The sequence below is a fragment of the Lepisosteus platostomus genome, chromosome 5, assembly GCF_059453375.1.
Source record: "Lepisosteus platostomus isolate fLepPlt1 chromosome 5, fLepPlt1.hap1, whole genome shotgun sequence".
NCBI classification, from domain to species: domain Eukaryota; kingdom Metazoa; phylum Chordata; class Actinopteri; order Semionotiformes; family Lepisosteidae; genus Lepisosteus; species Lepisosteus platostomus.
The window spans coordinates 6,406,351-6,426,458 of NC_142615.1; the positions used below are offsets into that span (position 1 = coordinate 6,406,351).

A 20,108-nucleotide genomic window follows, 5' to 3' on the forward strand; every position below is an offset into this window, starting at 1 on the left:
CTGTTGATATAAAAAAGTGAAATATATATTAAAGGTGAAATGTAAAACAAAAATACAGTGTGTTTATTGCAAAAGACAGGACTAACAAACTCTTCTTCAATACCCCATCATAAAATGACATTTTCTTGATCAATTGGCACTTTTTTAATTATTTTTTTAAAGAGAAGGAAGAGGATGTACAATTTGAAAAATTGAAGTATCTTTATGTTTTTTTTTTTGTGAGTCTATTATCTATATCACCACCCAACCTACAAAGTGATTTTTTAGCTGATGTGACAGAAGACTAGTATATCTCGCAATTGCGACTTAAAGTCTCAGAATTACGACTTTATTTTCGGTAATTAGGACTTTATATCTCACAATTACGAGTCATAAAAGTAGTAATTTTGAGAACTAAAGTCAAAACGGTGAGATACCATAGCGCGTTTTTCTTTTTACTCCCTGGTGGAAACTTTATTCTCATGAGCCGATAATAAAAGAGCAAAACATGCGCCAAAACCCGCTTCTGGCTCATCCTTTTAATTACGGCACCAAAACTCGCTCGTCCTCCAAATCCTGCTGCTGTGCCGCTTGCTAAGCGACGCTCCGAGTTTGAGCGATCGAGCTCCTCTCAGGGCTGTTTTAGTTCCAGGTGAGGAGTCGGTTCTTTCCTGGAAATCCCAGGAATGACTGGGAATCCCCCGCCAGCTCCTTCCAGCAGGAATCTCCCGTGGGCTGGGAGGGAGGGCGGAGGCTCTTCCCTGGTGTTTCTGCAGATGAGGGGAGTCCTGGTGTCCGTGTGGCAGCGCAGCTGGTAAAAACACTCCCTCTGCTGTGCCTGTTGTGGGCTGCCAGTGTTTCCGAGAGAAACCGGCTGTTTGTGTGGGAAGATGTTCTTTCCTCAGGAGGGGAAAAGTCCGTCTGGGGCTCAGCTGGAAGAACTGAGCGGGAAGGAAAGTTCTGGAAGTGCACGTCTCCTCTCCGTCTGCTTCAGTCCCAGTTACTGCGACACCGGGACAGAACAGGAGTGACAAGCGAGTCTTCTTTCCTACACGGGGTATTAGTGGGGTTTACTGAAACTGATTGAGGAATCTCTCAGTTCTTGTCTTGATCCGGGTTGCACCCTGTCCCAGTTTAAACTGGTTTAAAATGTGGTGCTTCTGTACTGGTAATAATAATAATAATAATAATAATAATAATAATAATAATAATAATAATGCTATATGTCTCTCTCACCTGTGTCCTCCGGTCCTGAAGAGTTTTATAAACTGTCCCATTAAGACGGCAGATAACATTTATACTGGGAAGTAAAAAATCAGCTTGCTAACTATTTTCTTCCCAAATGTCCTGTACCTGTTGGTAAATTGCGTTAATTTTTTCACCGAGTCATGAATCAGTGTTACTAAAGCACATATAGATATACATCTGGTCAGCGCCGAAGAGCGTGTGATTAAAACTAAAAGAGGAAACACTGAGTCTGAGATGCTGAGGTGAGAAATGGTACAGGATGTGTGAAAAGTTTGACTTCAAGATCCAAATGTTACAAGAACAACAAAAATAATAATAATTAATATTGTAATGCTCCTGGGCTTACGTGGGTACGCGCCCTCGCCACTGTCGCCCCAGGTCGGCTCCCCAACGTCGGCGACTCGAACCCAGGCCTCCGGCGTCACTCAACAGGGTCCCAGCCAGCTACTTGAGCCAAAGGGAAATCTCCCATCAGCCCGATGGCTGCGGTCCCTGCTATTCACAGAGAAGGGCTCAAATAACCTGCAATGGTGGCCATATGCGATATTATTAGACGAGCAGGGGAGGTGGTTCGGTTGGTCTGGTTTCCATGGCGACGGGCCCACTGACAGTCCGGCGGCTCCGATCCGGATTCATTCCGTTTCAGTAAAAACCAGCCGCAGCCCGACAGCAGGTTCGACAGGTCAAGTTCGTGTGGGTCTGCGGGTCGAGTTGAGGACGGGAGACAGCTGTCGATGCAGAAGCACACGAGTGTGCAAGAGCTGATGTTGTGTGAGTTTTATATAATAATAATCCACTTTATTTTATATAGCGCCTTTAAAGGTGGTTTCTTAAAGCGCTTTACTGAGTGACAACTACAATAAATAAATATATATACAAGATAAAACAAGTACCAGGTTTATTCCTGCTGAAAAGAGAAGAGAGAAAACACAACGTATCGTCTGTGGAGCCTTCTTCAGGTGTGAACTGTATCTATAGTGACATGTCTCTCCTCTTACCAGCAGGGAATAAAGCTGTTACTTGTTCAAGTGTACAAGAGTTGACAGGAAAGCGCTGGGTCGTGTTTCTATGCCAGGAGCTGTTACTGAGGATCAGCTGGGAGTGTTGATGTACAGTACCGGAGCCCTCTGCTTGTGAGGAGCTGACAGGTGGGATACCTGCTGTATCTGGCGAGCCGCTTGTGTACTACATTACCCACAATACCCGGAAATGTGGGAGGAAGTGAGGTTGATCAAGTAAAGACACACGAGTATTCACCCTTCTCCGAGTCTCTCTATTAAACAATGAAAATATGAGAGTGGTACATAACAGAGCATTACAGCAGGAACTGTTGGCGGCTTCTATCAATGACGATTTGACATTTGTACGTTTGAGTTGTTGTTGTTATTATTATTATATTATTATTAAACACCGACTCCTTCGCGGGCTGGTTTGTATATTTCTGCTTTCAGTAAGGGGCATTTTATAATAACAATAATTATTGCTGACACTTATATAGCGCTTTTCTGGACACTCCACTCAAAACAATTTACAGGTAATGGGGACTCCCCTCCACCACCACCAGTGTGCAGCCCCACCTGGATGATGCGACGGCAGCCATAGTGCACCCGAACGCTCACCCCACATCAGCTATCAGTGGAGAGGAGAGCAGAGTAATGAAGCCAATTCAGAGATGGGGGTTATTAGGAGGCCATGAATGGTAAGGGCCAATGGGAAATTTGGCCAGGACGCCGGGGTTACACTCCTACTCTTTTCGAGAAACCCCTGGGATTTTTAATGATCACAGAGAGTCAGGACCTCAGTTTTACGTCTCATCCGAAGGACGGTTTTGACTATATTATCCTGTTAATAATCTTTTAAATCATAAAGGGGCTTATTACCGCACCTTACACCCTCTCTGCCCAGACGGAGGGGTGAGAACAGATGTAGTGTAGCAGGTAGAAGAAATATAACATTTTAATTAAAATATATATTAATATACCAGTGAAGATTCCTATTTTACAGAATTATTACTGACCATTTGTTTCATGTGAATGTAATTCTCATTCACTCAGTAAGGTCTTTATTCATATTGCAATATGGTTTAGGGACACACCTGGGAAAAACAGCCACAGTCACCATATTCTCCTACTGGTGAGTGTGTGTGGGTCAGTAACAAGATGTCCTCTGTACAAGACAACAGTACACAACAGTACACTCCTCTGCACCATGTAGTATTTCTTGTATGGAGGGCTTTTTTACCAATAGAAATATAATTGTTTATATATTGTTTATATATTGTTTTGTATATCTGTCCATTTTCTAATCCAGGATTGCAGGGGAGCCATAGTCTGTCCTGACAAGCAATGGGTGTAAGACAGCACACACACCCTGGACACAGACACACAAACACACACTCACACACCCTGGACGGGATGCCAGTCTGTCTCAGGGCACACATAGACACACAAACACACACTCACACACACCAGGACATCCCGTCCCGCCAGTCTGTGTGTGTGTCTGTGTGTATCGCAGGGTACACACAGACACACACACACATTCACACCAGGGCCAATTTTCCCACAAGCCAATTAACCCGAAACCCAAGTGAACACAAACATGCAAACACCACACAGACAGTCCCCCAGGAACTGAAGCCAGGCAGCGATGTTAACCACTGCACTACCCTGCAACTAAGATGTAGCAGGTATAAAAGGGTGAAAACAAGACTTAATGTTGTGTGTATTTCTGCCCTCTGTAGAGCAGTTACAGTTTACAGCTCTGTGCTCACTACTATGTCAGCTGATAAAAACAGAACCATTGAGGTGTTGAAGTTGTATGGTATGTTTGTTTATTTCATTTCAGGCTTTGTCGGAACACTTTAAGATCTTTAAGTAGGGATCCTAATAATTTGACCATGGTGGGGGTTTCAGTGGTCTGGACTTGTAGTGTCATTTGACTGAAAGTGAAGAAAGTATACAGAATCGCTGATTGTAAAACTGGAGGGAACTGTACTGGCAGATTAATCTGGTATGATGTATTGCAAAATTGTATGTTTGTCAAACAACAAACAGTTCAAAATGAAGAAAACAACCCAAGTGAAATGTCACTACTTTTTAATGCTTGTAAAAAGATACAGTTTGTCACATTTGATTGTGATTTCCTTTATTAGATATTTAAGTTAGAAGCAGTAATTATCCCATCTGTCAGTACAGGAGCAGAAGAAAGTTTTGTCACCAACTGTCACCAATTTTCAATTACCATTTCAATGTATTGTGTTTCTATTGCAGTATATCATTTTTTTCCCTATTTTAATCTTTTTCCATTAATCACACACCAGAGGATATAAGAATTTATCAGCACAGTAAACATAAGAATTTTCCTACACAGAAAACCCGACCCATGATGGAGTATGAGAGCAGATGCCGGGATTTCCTGTGGACATCACACCCACAGCTTCAAAATACAGCATGAAGTTCCTTAGTCAAACTCTGAATGACTTTTCACAAACAGCAAAACAAATGTCAGAATAAAGTTTAAAGATAAAACCAATTTCAGGTTAAAATAAAACACAATAGTTGCAGAAATCTGCAGTTACTCATTCACTATTCAGTGTCTAAATGTCTGTTGAGTGAGAGCTTTCTGTGACATTCTAGTACTGAAATAATTTTACTGGGAGACAGTTCTCTTTTTGGAACCTCAATCCTAAATCAATCTGAAGGCCATATGTTACCATATCTAACCCAGAGAGCTTCTCATCTGTTCATTAATAACCAGATTTGTTACAGATGAGCATGACGATATGATATGAGGACCTGTAAGACTGACTTGATCCGTAGGTGAGCTCCTGAAAGGATTGATCCATAATCCCTCTGAATCGGTGTCCCTGAATACCTAAATATTTACACTGATGTGGGTTTACTACACGTCTCTCAGGGCTGCTTCCTTTTTGCTTCTGTCCCAGTCATGAGGGAGTTTACCCAGACCTGTGAATTTCAGTCCAAATTCCTGCTCGATCTTTATCCTAAAAGTACAGATGAACCATTTCCAGTAGAACTGTTTGTTTGATATCACTTCATTTTTACACCATTGCAGGTGTCAGTTTATACAAAAAGACATTTATATGAAAAGTTCATCTTTAAATTTTGTTATTAATGGTACTTTTTTCTTTCTCAGATCTAAAGTTACTTCATTTCCTCTTTTCAATTGTTTTCCACTCATCGGGAATTTCACCACTACCTTCAAATTTTAGCTTTAATTTCCCCTCCAGCTGTGACCTGAAAGTACAGATGAACCATTTCCAGTAGGACTGTTCGCTGTTATCTGGGGTGATGCTCCATCTACTGTAAGGTTCACCTGCTGCTCTGTAGGTCTTATAAGGGAAAGAACTACTGGAACTCAAAGGTCTGAATCTCTTGTCACTGCTGACTGAAGTGGTACAAAAATCAACAGAGAATTCATCAGTTCCACAGCGATGCCAGCCAGCCAGAGCTTTTGATCGGTGAAACTGGACACTGTGGTCAGTCTCATGGCCAGGGATGGTGTTTGTACAGATGGCTTTACAGAAGGGACACTGTTCCCAACATCCACTGAGCGCCTCACACAGAATCTCATCAGGTCTGAGTCTGAACATCTTTAAGTCAAGGTCAGGTTTGCTGCTGCTTTCTTTCTGAAGATTTTCCAGTATCTCCTCAAGTGATCTGTCCATCGTTTCTCTGAGGAACTTCAGGTCTGTGATGTCTTCATTTTCAATGTTTCTGAAGTCCTGTCTGGGGAGCTCCATATGATCACTGAGTGCTACACAGAAGTCATCCAGCCACAAGGTGGCACCACCATGTCTCTCTCTCACAGCTGCAGTGACAGTAGTGTTCACTGTTATAACCTGCTGTACTAGGTCAGTCAGATTGGTATTAAACATCACTCTCAGTTGATCACTGTTGTTTCTACAGTATCTTTCAACACGCTCCCTTATAAACCTCTCAAAATAATCCTTTGGCTGGTTAATATATTCCATATAGGAGTCAAAGTCCTCCTGCTCAGCGAGGTGTCTCAGAATGTGGTTCTCCAGGTTGGATCTGTTACCACTGAAAGCAGGGCAGTTAGATTTCATATCATCTGTGATCTGGATACAGGTCTTAGCACACACTGCCTGCTGGATCGCAGGTTTGAGACATCTGCACAAAAAATCTACAAAGAATGTGACAGATGTGGCTCCTTTACAGAAGCTCTTAAAAGAGTCAAGGTACTGATCCCTCTTACTCTCGAGGTAAATCAGAGGATTGTTGGCTCTCCTGAAGGCTGTGTGTAGTTTCTCAAATTGTGGTGCTGCAGTAAAGCACAGATAGACAGACAGTTCAAACTCGTACTCCTTTGTGAATATATTTTGCTCTGTAGACTTTTCATAATCAGTTATGTTACTTTTTATCAGCCCCAGGATTTCATGGATGAAGTTTTCATTGAAATCCACTTTCTCCCCTTCTCTCCTGTCAATGTATTTATTAACAGCTCTCTGTATGTGCTGAGTGAGTTCATTCCCATGAAACCCGCACTGTGGGTCTTGAGAAGTAACTGTGTTCCATACAGATCTTGCCCAGCTTTGTTTGATGTGTTTTTTCTTATTGAACTGGAACATCTCCTCTCTGTTGACAATCTTGTTGAGGACATCTCCCTGGTTCTTGAATTTCTCCAGCAGGATGTTCTGCACTGTGGCTCTGATGTCCAGCGGTTCCTCAGGGGGCAGCTCTGAGGACACTCTGGTCACCCAGCTCTTCCAGAGTCTGTCAAACTGCTCCTCCACTTTCTTATCACTGAGCTTCTGCTCCTTCAGTCTGGAAGCCAGGTCTTTGCTCATTTTAATCAGTTCTGATTCATATTCTGATTTCTTCCTGTCCAGCTCTAATCGGAATTTCTTCAGTCTGATCAGTTCATTGCTCTGTTTTGGGTTTCTTCAGTGAGCTCATTCCTCAGGATCTCAAATCTTTTATCAACATTCACCTTCCAGTTAATCAAGATCTCCTGTTTTTTTTCCTCTTTAAAATACTTCTCTATTTCAGCTGTCAGAGTCCTGTAAACCCCATTAAATTCTCTCATCAGATCTGACAATGTCACAGCCTGAACTATATTATTGTTAATTTGGTTGCTCAGTCTGTTCTGTATCTCCAGGGCTCTTTTCCTCATCTTCCATGACCACTCTCCGTACTTCTCCTCCAGTTTACTGTAAACCAACATTTCCAGGGTGTTTCTGAAGCTGAAGACAAAGTTCTCCCACAGCAGTGCATTCCAGACATCTCTGATCCGTAATTTAAACTCGGACAGTGAGGGAAACTTCACTCTAGGCTGCCACTGAGCAACACTGAGGAGCTTCATCTTCAGCTCCTGGACATTCTGGCTGTAGGAGGGGTTGGGAGGAGCCATCGGAGGGTCTCCTTCAAGAAGGTTTTTGAAGTAGAAAACCTGTGATTCCACATCGAACTGGATTATATCACTGAAGCCAGTAACTTCATGCTTTTCCTCTGTAGCAGCAATCCGGGCCATTTCATCCAGTTTCTCCAGGAGACACCTCCTTCCCTCCATATTCTTGTCATTCGCTGAAGCTTCTGCAACATTCTGGTGCACAAAAATACAACTTGGTTTGATCTGAACACTTGTCATTCTCAGAAATGCCTGGACGCAAATCTGGAGAATGTCCTGCATTTCAGACGGATTCTCTCCCATGATGTTGATAAGAGTCATGTCCCCAATCCCGATAATTAAAGTTGCTAATTCATTGTCATGACTCAGTGAGGTTTTATTACTGAGCTCTGGTGACTGAAGCCCCTCTGTGTCCACCACCAAGACAAAGTCATACTGCAGCTGGGCTCTGACCTCCTCACTCACTCTCACTAACTGCATGAACGCTCCCCTGGTGCACCTGCCTGCACTCACTGTGAACTGCAGCCCAAACATTGTGTTCAGCAGAGTGGACTTTCCTGAGCTCTGGACTCCAAGGACTGAGAGGACAAACACCTTTCTGTCTCCAAGTCTCTCAGTGAGCTTGTCCAGGACGGCCTCAATCCACACCAGGGGCACATGGGCAGCATCTCCGTCCATCAGCTCCAGAGGGTGTCCTGACATCAGCATCTCCGCTCCAACAGCAGGAAGGACACTGAGAAACTGTCTCTGATTTTTTAGACTCTCTCCTGATTGACCAGCTTCATAGAGCTGAGCGGTTTCTCTCATGAGGTGTTGAAGTCCGAGAGTAGCAGCACTAATCTGTTTAGATATTGTGTTCAGATCCTTCTGCAGTTTAATTTCCTGATCCTTGTCCTTACTCTTGTCTTTCAGTCTCAGTGTTGTCCACGTGGAGTGGTATTTCTCCTGAAGTTCATTCAGCGTGTCTGCAGTCAGTTCATCTAGATACATCCCTAGCCAGTGCAGCATGAACAGCTTGGTGTCTTGTGGATCTGCAGAAGTTAAACACTCTAGGAAGGATCTCGTGAAGTCATGGAGAGGGAAAGCTCTCTTCAGCTGTTCATGACGGAGGGCTGTTTTCTCAGCTCTGATCTCACTCATTTGCTGTTCAATACTTTTGTTCGCTTTGCTGTTCAGACGATATTGTTCTTTGTCCTTCATGCACCACCTGTGCCACAGCTCACCCTGCAGAGGCAGCAGAGTCTCTTTTAGGGTTGATAATCTCTCCTCTTTCAACAGATTCAACAAAATCTTGGCCTTTTCCTTCCCTTCTGTACAGAATTCGCTTTCTTCATCCACCCTGAACTGCTGTCGTCTCGCTGCCTGTAAGTATGTCTGCAGGCTGGAGGTCTTGTTCACAGTGGAGATGCAGTGTTTGATGTGTGAACTGATCTCATCAGTCAGATTACCTTCGCTCCTGTTCTTGGCTGCCAGTCTCACTTTGGTTGGATTGTTTCCTGGAGAGACTTTACTCTGTCCAGCAAACAGACAGATCAGGGGGACAGGAGAGTTGGAAAGAGCCTCAGCTTTCTTCTTCTCTTCTCCAACCAGCGGAGACTCTGGGATCAGAAGCACGTTGACAGTGCTGACCTCCTGGAGAAACTGCAGCTGCTCTGGGTGTTGGCTGGCATCTCCGTGAAGGTTCAGGAAAGCTATACAGCTGTCGAACACGTCGTCCTTCCTGCCTCCTGGACAGTACCAGGCGATCTCCACCACCCCGTCCATGAGCAGGCAGTCTGGGGAGCTGCCCCTGCAGTGCCGGTGGAAAAACACACTGTGTCTCTTGGGGCTGATGACACTGTTCAGGATCTGGGATTTTGAGATGGAGGATGATCCCAGCCTGATGAAGGACACAGTTGGCACTGGAGTGTTGAACATGTCCCTGCAGTTGTGTTTCACAGAGCTGCCTCTCACTGAGAGCTCCTTACTGCACCAGGACCTCTTGACCTGCCTCAGGGCCCACAGAGGGAGCTCCACTGCCCCAGTCTCAGGGCTGGGCACCAGGAGGGGCAAGGCAAACTGACAGGTGGAGAGCTTGTTAAAGAGGAACGCTCTCAGGAAGTCACCAGAGCAGTGGAACACAGCCATGTGGACGTCCATGGGGTGAATATATGAGTCTAGTTTGTTATCCTCTTCATCTTCCTCCTGTCCAACGCTGAAGAAGTCACTCCTTTTGTTTTTACTGGAACACTGGTTGTCTGGACTGCTTTTCTTAAATTCATTATCTGGAAGTTTCAGTACAAAAAACCGAGCACTGTAGTCCAGCGTCATGAGCTTGTAGAGATAGTAAGAACACAGCTGTGTCTCTGTTGTTGGCTTCTTGGCACTGAGTGATAGACTGTCAATGACAAGAACCTCTGATTTTTCAAATTGCTGGAATACACAGACTTAATTCCCAGTTTTTGAAGCAAATTAGTAAAATCTTCCATTTTCATTTTATTAACAATGTGTGTCAACATCAGGTCTGCGTCCTGCCCTGTGATCCTTCTGTAGGCCTCCAGCAGGCTGCTGCTCAGTCTGAAAGGGTCTGTGAAGTCTTGAGTGTGAGCAGACAGGATGATGTCCCACACAGGAATCAAACTGGTTCCTCTGTCTATCACCTGCCAGGTCCTGTTACTGCTGACCAGAGCACACTTCCACTGCAGGTGATTGTTGGTTTCAGCAGGTCCCCCAGTTTTAGAGACAGAAAGCTTCACTCTGCTCATCTGTGCTTCACTGTAGCTCCCAGTAAAGGATCCTTTCAGCTGTGATGCAGACACGCTCACTTCACTTTTAGGCGCAGTGATTGAAAAAAATATTTTTTTCAGTAATAAGAAATGTTTTCTGATTCCAGCGACATTGCTCTCTTTAGGTGAACATAAAGAGGTTAATTTACTGTATCCAGCACCAACATAGAGATGTAAGGCTTCAGATATCAGGCTGTTCATCTGTCTGACTTCACTGCTGCTGAACCCCTGGGCAGAGGCCTTCCACCAGAACACCCCACCAAAGTGAAGAGGACCCTGGTCAGCGTGGGAACCAAATCTCTTGAAAAACTCACCAACTCTGTCCAGTAACTCAGGGGTCATGTCACCCTCATCACTGTTGATCAGCACTGCTTCTATGTCTCTAAGGTCTTTCATGGCAGCACTTGACAGCTTCAGTTTGTCCTTCTGAATAAAGCTGGACGCCAGTGGGACATAACTGTACATCGTTTTCCACACGCAGGACTCTTCAGAGGAGGATGTGTGAGATTTCCCCTGTTCTTTAGTACAGTGTGACTTTTCTGTTGTGTTTTCAACAGTAAAAACTTTAAATCTAACTTTTGCTGAAATGCTAAAAGTGTAGCCGAGCTTTTCCACGACCTTCTGGAAGAAGGTCAGAGATGTGCAGGAGGAAAATGCTTCCTTCTCATAAAGCGAGCTGTGCTGGGGTCTGTGCAGTGAGAAGCCCTCAGGAACCTCAATGAGCTGCTCTCTCTTCTCCAGCATGTTCTCCAGAATCCCAGTGCAGTAGACTCCCTGCAGAGCCAGGCCTCCAGACGCGCTTCTTAACACATCCTCATCAGGAACATTCCCAGGGTGAGACAGGGAGGAGTCTTCCAGAAGGTTGAGCTGTTGGTGCAGATTTTCCACCAGCTCGTTTAGAGACTCTCCAGCAGGTACCCAGCATTCCTGAGGAACGTCAAGGGCTGAGCGAATCTTGTCTTCCAGTTCTCTCACCTCAGCACTGTTTCGGTCTTTGCCTCCCTTGTGCAGTTTCTGAAGCTCTGTGAGGTCTTGTCTCACCTCGTCCATTCTCTCTCTGAAAGACTCCTCTGGGTTTTCCATCTTGTCCTAGTTCATCAGAAAAAGAGGACTTGGATCACAACTTCTTCTGGGCCAAGAAGAGAAAAAACCACTGGTCCCTCTTTTTTCCCAGAATTTATAAAAAAAACTACACAGTATTTTCAGGCAGAGCTAAGTCAACTGCATCACAAAGTAGAGGAAATACACTGTTTGCCCAGGTATGAAGCCCAATGGTTTTCAATATCATGGTGATACACAGAGTCTTTAACTGCTGATTTGTGTCATTATCGATGGAGGGCAGGGATCCTGGCCAGCCATATCATAAAATTTATTTACTACAATACATTCCTAATGTTATGCTTTGGGCCCTGAGATCTCGGCACAGTGCTTAATGACAAGCCAAGCTCCAAGTGCAGGTTCACAGCGGAACCTCTTCAGGCTTTTAATGAGAGATGATGAAGTAATAAGGCAGGCTGATTGAAACCAGAGCTGTATAAAATAATTGGAAGTTGGAAAAAAAGCTGCCTTGATGCAGCAGAGAGACTGGTTTGAATACAGCTGTCGGAATTGCAGAGAGTTATGCCAGCGGAAGGAGACTGTCTGGAGATGGTGGGAGAGCTGTAGCTTTGAAGGAAAAAGAGAAAAAAGGGTAAAAAAATCACAAGCCACAGAAAAATAGAGATGAATGTTCTCACTGATTGAGTGCTTGTGACTTTTTTTGGATGTAGCATCTGCTTCGTGGTCTGTCTAGCAGCAGAATAACAAAAAATTAAGCAAGAGATGTCAAAGTATGAAACTAAAAGCTGGAGGCTGGCTGGAGGCCGCGCGGATATAAGACCCCGGAGGCCTCTGAGGGTGCCGTGCAGAGATAAGGCCCTTATTGACTTTAAATTGAAATTGCTGCCAAACACTGCGAGTCAGAAACAGGTACAGCCTCGAGTGCAGATGAGATGGACTGGCGAGCGTCCGTATCTGATGCACTGTCCTGAGGCTGCAGAGACTGCTGCTTAGACCAAAGACTGGCTTCATGTGCTGGGCGACGCTGGCGCTGAAAACTTCTGCAAAGCTCAGTGAGAAGAGCTGGATTAAATCCAATACTGCCGAGCAGACCTACGTGCTATACTGAAGCCAAAATATCTGCCAAACAGTTTGCTGGACAGAAACATGGAGCCCTTGCTACAGGTTCCTGAGAAGTGATAATAATAAACCCGAACACTAACACTAACCCCAAACCCGTGAACTCCTGAATAAGTAGGCTCGCACTTTCACATTCATTGACCTGACAGCCTCGGGTGAAGTACAGAAGGAGGTGATAAAATTTCCCCTTTTTCATCTTTCTCCATCTCACAGGATTACAAACACCAACCAGGGCAGGAGTGTAACACAAAGATCAACTACAGAGAAAACACCACCACACAAAGACAACACATGAATGTCTTCACATTAGCCAGTCTGGGGCACAGGCTGTATATTAACACTGACAGGCTGGAGGAACTCAGTCTCTTTAGTCCGAAGGAAGTGTCCCACACTGACAGGCTGAGAGAACTGAGTCTCTTTAGTCTGAAGGGAGTGTCCCACACTGACAGGCTGAGGGAACTGAGTCTCTTTAGTCTGAAGGGAGTGTCCCACACTGACAAGCTGGAGGAACTGAGTCTCTTTAGTCTGAAGGGAGTGACCCACACTGACAGGATGGAGGAACTGAGTCTCTTTAGTCTGAAGAGAGTGTCCCACATTGACAAGTTTAAAAAACTTTTTGTCTTTCAGCAGGCAGAGCAGAACACAAAAGGAAACATATTTACTCATATTTTCCATTTCTCCACTTCAGGAGAGTTTTAAAGAGCTATACTGTCCTAATACAAACTATTTATTTAACTATTTATTTATTTTAACTATTTAATAAAAACTATATTAACTTCATAATTGATTAAGAACAAACTTATAAATATCTACTCTAAAGTATCTGTCTGTAGGAACAGTAGTTTATAAGTATTAAGTAATAATGAGATTTTTACAATACAATTATTTATGTTTCAAGCATAAGATTTTTAATTAAATATACACTATATACAGTTCCTCTCATGCCTGGAGTTGATGGGATACAGTGTTTTGATCAGGACGTCTCTGAAGAGGAAACACAATTATTACAGGTAGACATGATTAATACTGTAGGTGCCAACTGAACTACACTGGCTACAGGTCTGACAGAACCCACTCATATGAGCAGTTGAGCACAAACAGAAGAGTAGTTACAGTGGATATAAGAAGTCTACACACAATTATTGAAATTGCTGGTTTTTGTGATGTAAAACCAGAAATCAAGATAAATCATGTCATACATTTTTCCATCTTTAATGTGACCTTGCAAACACAAAATAGATAAAAGAGAAAAACAAATAGATAATTATTAGGAAAAAAATATTGAAATTAAAAAACCTACAACACCCTGGTGGCAAAAGTGTGCACACCCTTTTATAATGGGGGCTGTAGCTGTGTTCAGAGTTAACCAATCACATTTAAAATAATGTCCAAAGGTAAGCAGCATACACCTGCCATCAATGAAAGTGATTCTGATTAACCCCAAATAAAAATCAGCCGTTCCTGTAGGATTTCCTTGAAACTTTCAGGTTGCATCCTACTGGGATAGCCTTGGTCTGCAAGGAGCTGACAAAACATCTACGAGATCTTATTGTTGAAAGGTACCGATCAGGAGAGGGATATGAAATCTCCCCCACTCCCTCCCATCATATTATGATGTCTCCTAATGTCTTCCTATACCCACAAGGACTGTACTCCTACACCACTACACACACATGTAAGCCGAAATTGTTCTGTCCCGATACAATAGCCCAGTAAAACTGTACCGGTCAAAATATTTATTAATTAACCATACTATTTTTAACCATACTATTTTTGCACTGTTCCAAGAATGACCTTGCACTGTTTTTGTCCTGTTATATTTTCTCTGTTTGCACAGTTTTTGATTACTTGATTACATGTTATTACTGTTATGTTATTACACATTACTGTTATTGCTATTGTGTTACTGTCTATTGTCTTATCTTCTGTCCTATTTATATACTGCACCTGAGTGACTAATGAGGAACACTTTTCATTATACTATGCACCTTTGTAAGTATAATGACAATAAAGTTGAATAAAGTATAAAAGAATATCATAGGCATTGGATGTACCATGCAGCACTGTGAAGACTATCATCAATAAGTGGAGACACAGGGACAAGATGAGGATAACCCTCCAAAGTTGATGATAGGACAAGGAGAAAACTTATCAGGGAGGCTATCAAGATGCCTACAGCAACATTAAAGGAGCTGCAGGAATTTCTGGCAGGTACTGGTCACTCTTTGCATGTGACAATGGTCTCATGTATTATGCACACGTCTGGGCTATGGGGTGGGGTGGCAAGACAGAAGCCATTATTCACAAAAAAGAACATCCAAGCCCATCTAATCACCCCAAACCATGTGGGAAAATGTCTTATGGTCTGATGAGACAAAGGTTTAACTTTCTGGCCTTAATTCTAAAAGATGCGTTTGGTACAAAGACAACACAGCCCATCATCCAAAGAACACCAAACCTACTGTGAAGCATGGTGGTGGCAGCATCATGCTCTGGGGCTGCTTCTCTTCAGCTGGGACAGGGGCTCTAGTCAAGATAGATGTGATAATGACTAGCTCCAAATATCAAGATATTTTGGCACAAAACCTGCTGGCCTCTGTCAGAAAGCTGTAGATGAAGTGGAATTTCACCTTCCAACATGATAACGACCCCAAACACACATCCAAGTCAACCAAGGAATGGCTTCAGAAAAAGATCAAAGTCTTGGAATGGCCTAGTCAGAGCCCAGACCTCTATCCCATAGAAAACCTCTGGAATGATCTAAAGAGGGCTGTGCACAGGAGATCTCCTGGCAATTTGAAGGAGCTTGAACTTTTTTTGCAAGGAAGAGTGGCATAAAATCGCAAAGTCCAGGCCTTTACATGATTTATCTTGATTTCTGGCTTTACATCACATAAACCTGCATAATAATATTTCAGAAGGGTGTGTAGACCTTTTATATCCACTGTACATAACGAATCTCACTTAACCAGTCTGACACCCAACGTGTCTGTTCATGTCAAAAAACAGCTCTCGTCTGAGCCAATGGAAATGGGACAGAGAGAGAATGAATTCCAATAAGCACTGAGAGAACTTGAAAGATAAAAGCTATTTTAACTTCAGCATTTGACTAACTTGGTAAAATGTCAACTGAAGTTGCTGATAAAAATTCCCATCTTCTTCCCCCATCGTAAAATGCAGATTTAAATTTTTAACACCTTTTTTAATTTTACTGCGATGACCCCTCCTATCTCAGAGATGAAAAACACCCAACCTTCACCTTCATTAGAAACGCAGATGAGAAATTAGTTTAGATTAGAACTCAATTACAAACTAAATATCATCAAAGCAGACCAGCTTCCAGAAATTCACAAAAAACAACCATTTGTCTCCAGAAGTGTCTCTACAGGTCTGGGCTCTGAGGACAGTCTCAGGCAGGACTATGCAGAGACACTGCAACACATTCTGATCAGTTAGTTTTAATCTAAATCTCACTACTTGATTGTTACCAAGAAAACCCCAGCATTCTGACAGCCCAGTGACTTCATCCATCCTGCTTGTTTTTTCTGTTTTTGTAAAGTTCTACTTTCTGTACTTACAGGAATCTCTCGCTTCTCCGTGTCTGGAGTCTGGTGTTCACTCCTGAAGAGCTGGGCTCACACTTTCACATTCGTTTACCTCCACAGCCTCTGGTGGCATAGGAGTGTGAACATGTTACTGCAGCTCCTAAAACTTCCCTGACAAGGAACTTCTGCTTCAGGTAAAAGACACCACTCGGTTTGAGCCCCTGTTTATTAACATGAATTATAAGTATTAATACTACGTATTAGCATCCTTCAGCGTTTCCATCTGCTGTTCATGTTTTAACAGCTCATTGCCAGGGGGGCTAGTTTACTCTCTGACTGCTTTGTTGGCTCAGTCCCAAACTTGTCCCATTCCTCTGTGCCACACAGGTTCTAAAGCACCAGACCACTGGAGCCCAGTTGGACAGGAGGGAGGTGGTTAGGTGGTTTCACTGCTCACAGGGTCTCGGACACCAACCAGGGCAGGAGTGGAAGTAAGGAGATCTGCTACAGGGGAAACACCACCACACGTGTGTGAGCTCCTACCCAGCAGCCCCTCTGGGGAACAGGCTGCATCACCGCCTGCAGTATGCCCGCAGTTCTTGTCTTTCCAAAGGTCTATAAGGCGATCGAAGATCCTGAAGAAAGCTTGAGCTGGTATCGCTCTAGGTTGAGCCTAGGGGGTTAAGGCCAAGCAGCAGCTGAGCTGGGTGGGATCCGGCAGCAACGTTCTCTCTCTGCTCTCTACTCTCCCCTCCCCCTTTCTCTTGCTCCGCTATCCTTGGCCTCTTGGCTGGGAGTAGGTACTCGTGGCCTGCCCGCGGTGCTTGCTTTCTTCCTCGAGACTGGGAAGCGCTATCCGCTCCCTCTCTCTCTCTCTGCCTCCTTGGCCTCTTACTTTCCTTCTCCCAGCCAAGAGGCCAAGGAGGCAGAGAGAGAGAGCGGATAGCGGATAGTCTCGAGGAAGAAAGTAAGTGTTTATAAAGTTGATACCCTGACTACTCTGAAGAAATACCCAGATGTCCAGTCTTCTCTTCTAATGTTTTGGGAAAAAGCTCTCAGTTGTTGTAAACAGTACAGTGAAGACTGCCTCTGAGAAACACCCAGGTAACAACCATGACTGATCATGTCTGCTGCTGTCATTAACACTCATGTAAACACAACACTATCAGCAAACAGCCAGGCTTCACACCCCTGAACACCAACAGTGAACCACTGGGGTTCATATCACTAAACACCATCACCGAACAGTCAACATTCACATCACTGAAGACCATCAGCAAAAAGCCAGGGTTCACACCATTGAACACTGTCAGGGAACACTCAGTCAGGTTTCACATCACTGAACACCATCAGAAAACAGACAGGGGCTCACAGCATTGAACACCGTCAGAGAACAGTCAGGTGTTCATATCACTAAACACAGTTGGCAGTCAGGGTTCACATCACTGAACAGCTTCAGAGAACAAGCGGGGTTCACACCACTGAAGACCATCAGGAAACAGTGTTTGTACATATGAAGTGAAGAATCAAGTTTTACAACTTCTGATTAAAAGCCAGTGAAATATTCCGTCAAATCCACACACATCAGGTTTTATAGTTTTATGACAGTAGAAACTAAAAGTAAATCAGTTCCCATCTGTCTCCTAGTTCAGACCCCGTGCGTTTGACAGGCACAACAAACTCTAAGCAGACAGAAATAAACTTTTCCAGCTGTTGCTGTGCTCTGCGACAGAGAAGAGACCCCCTGTGACTCCCTTTCCGATACTCTGACAGTTAGAACAAGAGAAAACTCACCAGGGCTGAGCGCTGAGCTCTCAGATGCCATTTCTCCTTTTTTCCAGTTGATCTGAGCGAGTTGTTTCCCGTCTGCTCTGTGATGCTGGTTTGGCGCCACCTGGTGGAAAAGTAACACTGCTACATAGACTGATGGATAAATTAAATAATAATTCCTTACTCTTACATAACGCTGTTCTTGACACTTCACTCAAAGTGCTTTACAGGTAATAGGGATACCTAAAGACAGAAATGAATCGATGATTATTATGTCATCAGAATACCGAAGTCACAGCACTTCAGTCGACACCCCTACTCTCACACACAGCATCCTGGATCTGTACTGACCAACAGTCAGGACACTGGGGTCCACACCCCTACTCTCACACACAGTGTCCCGGGATCTGTACTGACCAGCAGTCAGGACACTGGGGTCCACACCCCTACTCTCACACACAGTGTCCCGGGATCTGTACTGACCAGGATACTGGGGTCCACACCCCTACTCTCACACACACTGTCCCGGGATCTGTACTTACCCAGCGTGTCTCTGGTTTATAACCTTTCTTATATCCAGACAGATAAGGGAGGGATATTGACTTTTACGTAAGAATAAAAGAGGAAAACTGGTGCCAAATCCTGCTCCCACAGCCCAGCGCGAGACCAGACACTGGCCGTCAGGCTCGAGGAGAGAGCGCCGGTTGCTAGGCGACGCTCTGAGTTGGAAAATCCCGGCCAGAGCGCTCGAGCTCCTCTCAGTGCTGTTTTATTCCCAGGTGAGGAACTGCGTCTTTCCTGGAAATTCCAGGAATGACTCGGAATCCCCCGCCAGGTCCTTCCAGCGGGAATCTCCTGTGGGCTGGGAGGGATGGCGGAGGCTCTTCCCTGGTGTTTCTGCAGATGAGGGGAGTCCTGCTGCCCGTGTGGCGGCACAGCTGGTAAAAACGCTCCCTGTGCTGTGGGTGTTGTGGGCTGCCAGTGTTTCCGAGAGAAATTGGTTGTTTGTGTGGGAAGATGCTCTTTCCTCAGGAGGGAAAAAGTCCATCTGGGGCTCAGCTGGAATAACCGAGCGGGAAGGAAAGTTCTGGAAGTGCGCATCTCCTCTCCGTCTGCTTCAGTCCCAGTTACTGCGACACTGGGACAGAACAGGAGTGACGAGCGAGCCTTCTTTCCTACACGGGGTATTAGTGGGTTTTTTTTTAGGAAACAGGACAGAGATATATAAAAGGATACCAGAGGGAGAGAGTCCTGAATCTCTCAGTTCTTGTCTTGATCCGGGTTGTACCCAGTTCCAGTTTAAACTGGTTTAATTAACTCTTTAAACTGAGTGTCTTCAGTCATTAACAAAGGTCCGTCCAGTTTCTATGCGCTTTATCCAGTACAGGGTCGCGTCTTTCACACTAATGAAATGTAAAGAGTAAAAACTCATTGAAATGAGCAATAAAACCTGGATTTACCAGAGAAACAGGGGAATTTATTAAAACGAGACTGTATTAAATAGGAGTCTACTTCATCAGTGTGAACAACGCTTTCTAATATCACTTCCAGCTTTTTTTAAGCTTCTTTGATCCTGTAGTTTATATATACATATTTATTAATACCTCATATTGTATTTCGGTACTGCAGCAGTGATATGAGCCTGGTATGTTCACCCACGGCTATTTTAAAGAAGAAAAGGAGGAGAATAATGGAGGCAGGTAGTTCCCTCTCGTAACCCTGTCTGAACGAGTAACGCGATGCAAGCTTCACTAAGAGACGCTGGCTTGGTAGCACCTTTCAAAATCAAAGTCCACTAAACCTGCCTCAGAAAAAAAATAGTTCAAACTTATTCTACAGAGCCACAGCTAATAGAAAATCACCATGGTTTTCTCAGATAAATGTCTTTGCTGAAGTTGCTGGGGTTTATAGAGCACCTCCCATCCTCAGACTGGGACTGTGCAGCCATGGACAGGGAGTGGTCTCACCCCGCTCCCGACCAAACAAACATCTGTGCCTCTTCAAAAATACCTCAGATCTATTCTACGGACCCTCAGCTAATAGAAAATAGCCATGGTTTTTTTCAGATAAGTGTCTTTGCTAAAGCTACTGGGGTTTATAAGACTACTTGCTGTTCCCAGACTGGGACCGTGCAGTGATGGTGCAGGGATTGGTCTCATTCCCCTCCCGACCAAACCAAAATTTGTGCCTCTCCAAAAGTGACTCAGATCTCTTCTACAGACCCCCCAGC

The 20,108-nt window shown here is 44.2% G+C and overlaps 2 long non-coding RNA genes and 1 pseudogene across 2 annotated transcripts; 1 reads left to right on the forward strand and 2 right to left on the reverse strand.

Moving 5' to 3' along the window:
- Positions 1-4,310: 4,310 nt before the first annotated feature.
- Positions 4,311-5,165, reverse strand: LOC148662749 (uncharacterized). The gene is made up of 2 exons (XR_015936392.1): positions 4,943-5,165; positions 4,311-4,907 (listed from the first exon to the last, which is right to left on the reverse strand). It is a non-coding gene; the product is annotated as an uncharacterized LOC148662749 (long non-coding RNA).
- Positions 5,166-5,195: 30 nt separating this feature from the next.
- Positions 5,196-16,220, reverse strand: LOC148662750 (interferon-induced very large GTPase 1-like; annotated as a pseudogene).
- On the forward strand, positions 14,627-16,723 carry LOC148662751 (uncharacterized). Its single transcript, XR_015936393.1, has 3 exons — positions 14,627-14,774; positions 16,144-16,302; positions 16,496-16,723. It is a non-coding gene; the product is annotated as an uncharacterized LOC148662751 (long non-coding RNA).
- The last annotated feature ends 3,385 nt before the right edge of the window (positions 16,724-20,108 follow it).